The sequence below is a fragment of the Dasypus novemcinctus genome, chromosome 10 (assembly GCF_030445035.2).
Source record: "Dasypus novemcinctus isolate mDasNov1 chromosome 10, mDasNov1.1.hap2, whole genome shotgun sequence".
Lineage (NCBI taxonomy): Eukaryota > Metazoa > Chordata > Mammalia > Cingulata > Dasypodidae > Dasypus > Dasypus novemcinctus.
In genome coordinates this window covers 93,339,757-93,348,971 of record NC_080682.1, presented here as the reverse complement: position 1 = coordinate 93,348,971, position 9,215 = coordinate 93,339,757, and the positions used below count along the sequence as shown (strand labels likewise).

Genomic DNA, 9,215 nt, shown 5'->3' with positions numbered 1-9,215 from the left:
GGAGGGGGTAGGTGGGTGTGACCTTCACCAGTAAGGTTTAAATGGATAAAGAATAGCCTGGAGGAAGGATCTAAGGAAGGATGGGCTTTCCATGCCCAATCTGAGGACCAGAGTTATGTCCTTGAATTTCATCAAAGTTAGAATCTGGTATCCTAACCTGGTCCTGGGTGAAGACATCCAACTACTTGGAAAGGACTGTGTCTGCCACAGCCCTGTCTACAACAATGTTTCTTTGCCTTTTCTCACATCCCCACACCCTGATTCCTATAAAGTGTAGACAGGTAATAAACCAAGCTGTACTTGGAATACATGGAAGTCTAGTTGGCTTAGGAACCAGAACTTCCTTCTAAAGGATGAGGCTTTAGAAGGGGCCTAGCCTAGCCCAGCTCCCCTCATGATGGGGGTCCTTTCATCTCCTCTGGATCCTGGGAACATTGTGCTTTGCCCAGTTCACTACAGAGAAGGCCAGCCTTTACTGGGGAAGGAGGATATCAACTCACTCAAGTTCTGGGAACATCTCCCTTTAAAACCACAGGGCAAGCACAGCCTGTGCCCATGCAGGTACTATAAGGGTGTATTCAGGGTGTCGGCCCTACTAGCACACTTCCTCTTGGCAAGATTCTCGGAACACCCTCCTACTCATGCCCACAACCTACCTTTCATTTCCTTTCCTCTCAAAGGGGAGGAGGAGGAAGCCATCGATTCTCCTCCCACTCACCAGTGTCAGCCTCTGCCCTGAAAACTGTTTTCTTCAGAAGCTGGTTGCACCTTCTCATCTTCCACCTGCCAGCTTGCCTTGCCTCTTAAGTCTTGTTTTTCTCTCCTCACCCTATCGCCAAGCCTCACACATCTCAGCTTCCTCTATGCATCAGAAGTTCATCAAGGGACATAAGGAGGGAGAAGAAAGGTAGGATCTCTGTTCTCTTTGAGCTCCAAGGCACAGGATTCTCTCTGAGCTGTGACTCCAAATCCTAGCACATTTCCTTAGCCATTGCACTGCTATAGCAGTGTCATATCAGCTGGTGCCCACTTTCTAGGATCAGAAAAGTAATGTGCAAAAAGGATCATCCCCTCATCCACTTGAGTCACATGAAGTGGGAGGTAGGAACAAGATCTCCTGGATCCCAGTCCAGGACTGTTCTCTCTCCCCAGTTCTTAGCCTTTTTCTTCCCTTGGCAGCCACTTTCCTCTTGGCCAGAGAAGAAGCTGCCTCTGCCCCTCACACAGTCTCAGAAGCTCTCTTTGACCCTGGATTTGCACTCCTCCTCTAAGCGTGTCTTCATAATGCCTCCATTCACACTTGCACTTCCTTTTACTGGGTGGTTGGGGGCACTGGGCACAGATGAATGCCAGAATCAATGGCAGACTGAGACTTGTCCCTGCCCGCCATCTGCTGCCTCCTCCAGCAGCCCTCCCTGGTGCTCCAGGCTAAGGCTTGCACCAAGGTCATCACCTTCCTCTCTTTCTGCTGATCCTCTGGAGAGTGACCCTTGCTTCTGGCTTCTAGCCCAGCACTCAGAGTGGCTCACATACTGAATACTACCCAAGAGGCCTTGAGGGTCCAGGTCTTCCCTCCAAAGTAGAGTAGAACATCAAAGAATATATTAAAAATGTCTTCGTGTTTGAAGCACAATGGGAAAACAGAAGGTATAATAAAAAGGATCAGAAAACTCGGACAGCCTGTGTTCAGTCTTAGATTTGCTGTATGATTTGGTGTAAATCAATTAACCACTTGAACCTGTGGTTGAATTAGAATACAGGGTCCCCACTGCAATTTTGTTCCCTAGCAGGAGGTAAGGGTATAAAGGAAACATGGGATAATGTCACATTTTTCTTGTTCCTGTTTATTCCTATTTCAGCATAGTGTTAGAATCCAAAGTGGGACTCTGGAGACAGATTATCTACGTTTCAATCCTATTTCTGCTACATAGCAGCTGTGTGACTTTTAATGAGCTACTATATTCTCTGCCTCGATTTGCTTGTCTCTAAATTGGGGGTAATTAATAAAGGTGTCTACTTTATGGAAATATTATAAGGATTAAATAAAATAACATATAAAGTAATTACATATATAATAACAATGTCTGAAACAGTATATGCCAACACACGTCAAATGTTATTGTTTTCATTATTATCACATTTTTAACTCCTTGAACCCCATTTCTTTCAAGTTTCTTTCCACTGCATTCTTAGTTCTCAGTTTCATAGTTTGATCAACAGTCCTAACATACAACCTTAAAAAAAAAAAAAAGATGAGTTGGGAACTGAACAAAGCACGTTTGAAACCAGGATGGGCTTGCATGTGGAGTAAAATTGACTGAAAGCCAGGCTGAAAGATTTAGCTTAGATCAGGGAAAGAACTTCCTTTGTCAATAAAGTCAAGGGAATGAGGCTAACTACAAGACTAATATAGAATAGGAAATTTGGTGGTATTTGTTTAATCCCTAATCCTGGCCCAGCCTCCACCTTTTACAACATTCTGATGCTGGAGTGGGAGAGGGAGATAGGGAGTGAGGGTGCCCCAGCCCCACTTCTCAAACTTAACAGCCCTAAAGGCCTTCCATGACATGCTCTCTTTTGTACCCCCAAGTTTTTCTCAGACAAGGGTCTGAGCAAGTCATTCACATCAGAACATAGAGGATTCCCAAGACATCTCCTTGAGGACTGGCGCATTTAGAGGGACCAGTAGCATTTGTTTCAAAGTGGAATAAATCCTGGGCATGGAGATCTTCACAGAATTCCCCAACTCTAAGGTATGACTGATCCTGACTCAGCAGCAGCTGCTGCTGATGGGTCAGTGGTCTCTCACCTTTCTGCTGTGGAGATGGAATTAAGGATGAGGAATGGACACCCAGCTTCTGTCCACCCAGTCCTGCTTCAGTCCCTGCTACTATTCTGTCTATTTGAAGTCAGTGGTCCCAGGACCTCAGAAACTCCAACCATGCTCCTGTGGTAAGGTTGGGAGAGAGAAGGAGGTGGTCAGAAGGATTTATGGGGCTCTTTGGCAAGTCCTCAGGGAGGAATGGACCCTGAGCCCTTGGAGGGATTGAGAACCTACTAATCTGCTATGAACTGTTGATGAGGAATCCCAGAGGCCTACAGTCATCTCTGCTGACTTTCTGGGCCCCAGGTTTAGGTACCCGGCATGCTCAGATATGGGGCAAGAAAGAGACTGAGTAAGGGAGAACTTTGATGGTGCTGGGAACCCAGAACCACTGGATGGAGGAGCAGAAATCTCAGATGGGAACGTGGTTTAGTCTACACAAATGACGAACCCAATTGGTACCTGGAAATTGATAGTGTTCCCTCTTTCTTATTTATCTGCCCCTAGCCCTGCAAAGAAGCAAAGCAGCTTGTTGGAAAGAGCAGAATCAAGCAGAACTGGGTTTGAATGTGGACCCTTGTGCAAGTTTCTTCCTCTGTACAATGGGGATTAATGTATCTTCCCAAATGGTGGTTGTAAAGATTAGAGTAATGTGCTTAAACACATAGCAGGATGCTATGGACATAATAGGAATTCAGGATAATAAACACATTATACAAGTTGCATGACTTAAAAGGATACACTGCTAGATTCACATGAGTGGTTATAGACATATAGAGAAATAATCAGGTTCACAGCATCTACCCTCCTCAGGAAACATACTCCCTCCCATTTAGAAGGACAGTTTCCATTTGTTTTTAATCTCTAGTTTAAAAGAAACATTGCTGTATTAGCTCTGTTACAGAACAAATTCAAAATTTGTCAGAAAAAAAGTTCTGTATACTATTGTGGTCATGTACTTTGATGTTTCAGAATAATTACATAACCCTCTTCTGTGCTGGGGCTTTTCCTTGGGTACTGTTTGTGTGTATTATAACCCAGTATATGTGGGAATAGCAACTGTGATGTGGCCCAGGGACCAGAGAACATATTAAGCTCACTATGAAAGAGTGATGATTTAGTTCTGAGAGTTCTTAGTGAGGAATTCAACCTGCACCCCTTCATGTGGAAGCCCTGCCCTAAGCAGGCTGCCCAGATAACTGCCCCTGGAATAAGACTTGCTAGGAAGTCACAGCAGGTACTTTATTTTTTGAGTTTTGGGTTTTTTTTAATTCTGGTGCTAAAAAGGAAGTAAACACTTGCCTGATATAAAACATTCCAACAATACAGAAGATTGTGAAGTATATGTGAAAGTTCTTTCTCTCCAAAGGTAACCCCTCTTTACAGAAATAGGAGCCCTCAAGGAAGGGAGTCAAAATGGAAGAAGACTTGAAGGATGGATGAAAAACTCAACCTTTATTTATTACCAATGGAATATTAGGAACAATTAAAATGAAAGTACGTGGTATCTATTACAATAATTGATTCATAAGTAACAAAACCAAAGATTAAAAAGGTTAAGAAAAATTCACATACTTTCTAAACTGTGGGACCAGAATTCGCATTCATGCTCTTCACATTATATTAAATGGATCAAAGAGGAAATAAATTTATCATGGAATAAAGTCCATTGAAACCAAATTAGATGCTGGTAAATTTAACAAACTTCCCCTTCATTCTTAACCCTTTCAGAGGAGACCAACTGCCTTTTGCTTTAATTGAAACCTGGTTTTCCCCTAAGCATATCATTCCTTTGTAACCTTTTATCAGAATCTGTTCTTTTTCCTATATCGATGTACTGCTGCATCAGTTCTTGTTAAATCCATTTCTTTTTCCCTTTTATTGCCTATAAACCATCAATCATTCTTTGAGGCTTGGAAAAATATTTTCCTCCTTCAAAATTGGTACTTATTATTTCTCACTTCTTAGTCTTACAAAAAAGGAAGGGAATTTCCACTCTGTTCCACCCTAGAAAGGAAAGGTTTGGGAAAAGCACTTCTTAATTCTCTTTCACTCCCCCCTTCCAGCCTGAGAAGTGGTTCATCCAGTTGGTGAGAAAAGTTCATTGGACTGGTGAGAGGGGAAAGGCACACAACCTGGGCTCGTTTCCATCTTTGTTTAAACATGTCCTCCAGAAGAGCTCAGGCCTTCTGCTGTACTTCTGGCTCTGTGGGAAGCCTTCAGTGCTCTCGTCAAGAGCAGTGCTACTCAAAATGTGGTTGAAAGACAGACTGATGACAGTCTGCAAAGCGCTACCAGCCAGGGACTGATTAAGTTAAGGAACTGTTAAGTACAGAAATTATTTTTGAACACTTGTAGAAATTTAACATCGCCACTTTATCCAAGAGCTCGTTAGCGGATTTCTATCACCGACAACAGTAGACCCCAGGTCAGAAATTTTCAAAGTTGCTTTGATGAGACACATGCAGTGAGAGCTACACACCTAGTATATTTACTGCAAGATATTTTTTCACATTTAAAACTTTATTTTCAGAACAGTTTTAGGTTTACAGAAAAAATACGGAAAGCCCACAGAGTTCTCATATGCCCCCTTTTGACCCAGCATACATTTTCCTCTGTTATTAACATCTTTTTCGTTAATATAGCAATTTGTTACAATTGATGAATTTATATTGAAACATTACTATCAATTATGGTCCATAGCTTACATTAGGGTTCACTCTTGCATTGTACAGTTCTATGAGTTTTGACAAATGAATGATGTCATGTAGCTACAATTATGGTACCATGCAGAATAGTTTCACTGCCCTAAAACTATCCTGTACTCCACCTCTTCTTCCCTTTCCCCTCCTCCTGAACCTCTGACTATCACTGATCATTTCACTGTCTCTATCTTTTCCAGAATATCATATAGTTAGAATTATACAGTATATACCTATATACTATATATACCTATATACCTATTTCAGACTGGCTTCTTTCACATAGCAAAGTGCATTTAAGTTTCTTCCATGTCTTGTAATGGCTTGATAGATCATTTCTATCACTGAATAATGTTCCATTATGTGGATATGCCACAATTTATTCATTCACATATTAAAGGGCACCTTGGTTATTTCCAATTTTTAGCAATTATGAGTAAAGCTGCAATAAATATTTATGTGCAGATTTTATGTGTGGACCTAAATTTTCAACTCATTTGGATAAATACCTAGGAGTACGATTGCAGGATCATATGTAAAGCCTACATTTAGTTTTGTAAAAAAAGTCTCAGACCGTCTACCATTTTGCATTCTCACCAGTAATAAATGAAAGTTCTCGTGGCTCCACATTCTCACCAGCATTTGGTACTGTCAGTGATTTGGAATTTAGCCATTCTAATAAGTGTGCAGTGGTACATCATTGTTTTAATTTGTATTTTCCTAAAGATGTGATGTTTGAGCATTTTTTCATATGTTTATTTGCCATCTGTATAGCTTCTTTGGTGAGATTAGCATGAGATTTTAACTGCAACTTCCCAAATGTAATCTAAAAGTATATAAAAATCTGAGAATATTTATTTTGTAACATGCTAGTTTTGTTATTATTTTAATGTCAATAAGATATATATATTTTTTTGAGTGTGATGTTTAGGCTAATGTGTCAACTCAATGAGCTAATTATGTCCAGTTGTTTGTTCAAGCAAACACTGGGTTAATTGTAATGCAAAGACATTTATGGACTTTAGTCATTAGAGAGTTTATTGCATAAAGGAGATTGCCATCAACAATGAATAACATTTTATCCAATCAGTTGAATGACTTAAAAAGGGAAATGATTTCAGCATTCAGAGAGAATTTTCCAGCTGGCCTTGAGACAGCCAAGGTCTCCTGGGAACTTACCAAGCACCTTCATCGAAGCCCCTGATTTGCAGCCTGCTTGTGGAATTTGGACTTGTCCATTCCCATGGCTATATGAGAGAATTTTATAAAATCGCATATTATTTGCAGATATCTTCTGTTAATTCTGATTCCCTAGCGAATCCTGACTAATACAATAAGTTTAATATCATTAGCTCAATTAAGAAAGTAAAATTTGTATCATTTAAAATGCTGAGCTTCACTATAATATTCATCCAAGAAATGCTGGGTGAATCTAGAGGAAAACATTACTCAAAACACTTTTTTTTTTCTGAATATGACTGTACTAGTAAACCAACTGATGATGTTGGAAACAGTTTTGAAGAAATGAACACCGAATGAGTTTGTACTCTCTTTATTCAGAATTTTGATTCCTCATTTCTTGAATTTTTTTTTTTTCAGGGACCAGGAGCCAAGGACTGAACCCAGGACCTCATACGTGGGAAGCCAGCACTTAATCATTGAGCCACATCAGCTTCCCTGAGTTGGTTTTTTTGTTTTTCTTGCTTGTTGTTTGGTTTTGGTTTTGTTTTTTTTTCAGGAGGTAAGAGCTTAATCACTTAAGCCACATTGGCTCCCTTGAATTTCATTTTGCAGCCATAATTGTGAAGTGCTGAATATAGAGTGTGTTATTTGCAGAGATGTATTGATTAAGGAAGCAAAGACATTTTATGTCTTTTTAATATAATAAAAGAAATGACACTTGTATTTTTACGCCTTTATTTTCCTTGTAATTTTTTTTCAAAAGTATCAATCCAGAATTTTAGGAAATTTTTTTTAAAAAACAGGCTCTTCATTACAGATAATTTAAGATGGGCTGATCTAAAGACTTTCTCTTCATATATTTATATTTTTTTAGCTAGTGTGATTGTTCTGTGGACCCCACCTACCCACCTACCATCTACTTACCCTTGACTATGTCCTCCAAAGTTTAAACTTGGAAAAAAAGTCTGAAGTTACCAGCAAAGAGACCATATTTAAAGCCATAGAAATAAAAGGACTCTTTTGGGGAGAAAGTATAGAAAAATAAGTACAGATCCTTGATCCAAGGATAGCGAATGGGAGGAGGACAGGGATACAGTACAGAAGATGACCCTCTCCTTTATTGATTTTTCCAGGCCATTTGGCTTTCATGGGAGCCATTCATGCATGTCAAGGAGTAACCATGGGTTTCAGTTTCTAGTAGGATGAAAAGAGTATGTACTTATAAATTATTTCAGCTCAGACTTGATTATTTATCATTCCTTCAGTCATCTTCTAGATTGTCAGCTCTTGGCCGATCCATATTCTTAGCAAAGTGGGAAAAACCAGAAGGAAAGAAAAGAAGAGGTGATCTCTTATGGTATCTGTGAGTATTTTTACCAAATGGAACAGAAAGTAAAATCCTCATTAAAACTGTATGTGGCTTAATTTAAGACAATTACAGTTCACATAAAAAAGACTCTGGGTGGGGACTTGGCCCAGTGGTTAAGGCATCAGTCTACCACATGGGAGGTCCACAGTTCAAACCCTGGGCCTCCTCGACCTGTGTGGAGCTGGCCCATGCCAGCGCTGATGCGCGTAAGGAGTGCCGTGCCACGCAGGGGAGCCCCATGTGCAAGGAGTGCGCCCCATGGGGAGAGCCACCCAGCATGAAAGAAAGTGCAGCCTGCCTAAGAAGGGCACCGCCCACACGGAGAAATGACACAACAAGATGACGCAGCAAAAAGAAACACAGATTCCCGTGACACTGACAACAACAGAAACGGACAAAGAAGAAGATGCAGCCAATAGACACAGAACAGACAACCGGGGTGGGAGTGAAGGGGAGAGAAATAAATAAATAAATACATCTTTAAAATAAAAAAAAAAGACTGTATTCCTAGATGACTTTTCCCTTCTTCTGGATTCAGTTTTCATAAAAGTGAGGTAATATTCAATGGGAATATCACTGAACTGGGAGTTTGCAGATTATTTTCCAACTCCACTTCCGTAGCTTTCTTGTTAAGTGCTTGGACTAATCATTTTCACTGCCTTGGCTTCAGTTTCCTCATCCCAGAAGGAGGTCTGGATAAGAGGAGACCATAGTATCTGACCCTGCTCCCATACCTCCTTCATTCTCTACCTTTCCCCAGGCTCACTTGACTCACTTTGCTCTAACCACACAAGCATGGTTTCTGTCCTCAATTCATGCCAACTGATTCAAGCCCCAGGAACTTTCCTTTGTGTCATTGTTCTCCTTGCCTAGTTGTGTTCAGTCACATCATTTCGTTTTATTTTTTCATTGATTTTATCACTATTTTAAAATAATTAACTTGCTTGTTTTCTTTCTTATCAGTCACTCTCCCTAGAATATAATCTCCTTGAAAATAAGTTGATATAATAAATGTTTGTATAATAACAATATTTGGTATATGTCAGGTATGAAATAAATAGTTCCTAAATGAATCAATGATTTTCAAAATACATTATTGTCAAACACTATTTTTCAAATAAAATCTTCCCTGGACACT

The 9,215-nt window shown here is 40.1% G+C and overlaps 1 long non-coding RNA gene across 2 annotated transcripts; it reads left to right on the top strand.

The window, feature by feature from the left end:
- Positions 1-690: 690 nt before the first annotated feature.
- On the top strand, positions 691-9,215 carry LOC131280075 (uncharacterized). Of its 2 annotated transcripts, XR_009187659.2 has the most exons (3): positions 709-907; positions 7,126-7,267; positions 7,974-9,215. It is a non-coding gene; the product is annotated as an uncharacterized lncRNA (long non-coding RNA). The 2 variants fall into 2 exon arrangements; XR_009187658.1 differs by lacking the exon at positions 7,974-9,215 and having other exon boundaries at positions 691-907; positions 7,126-7,431.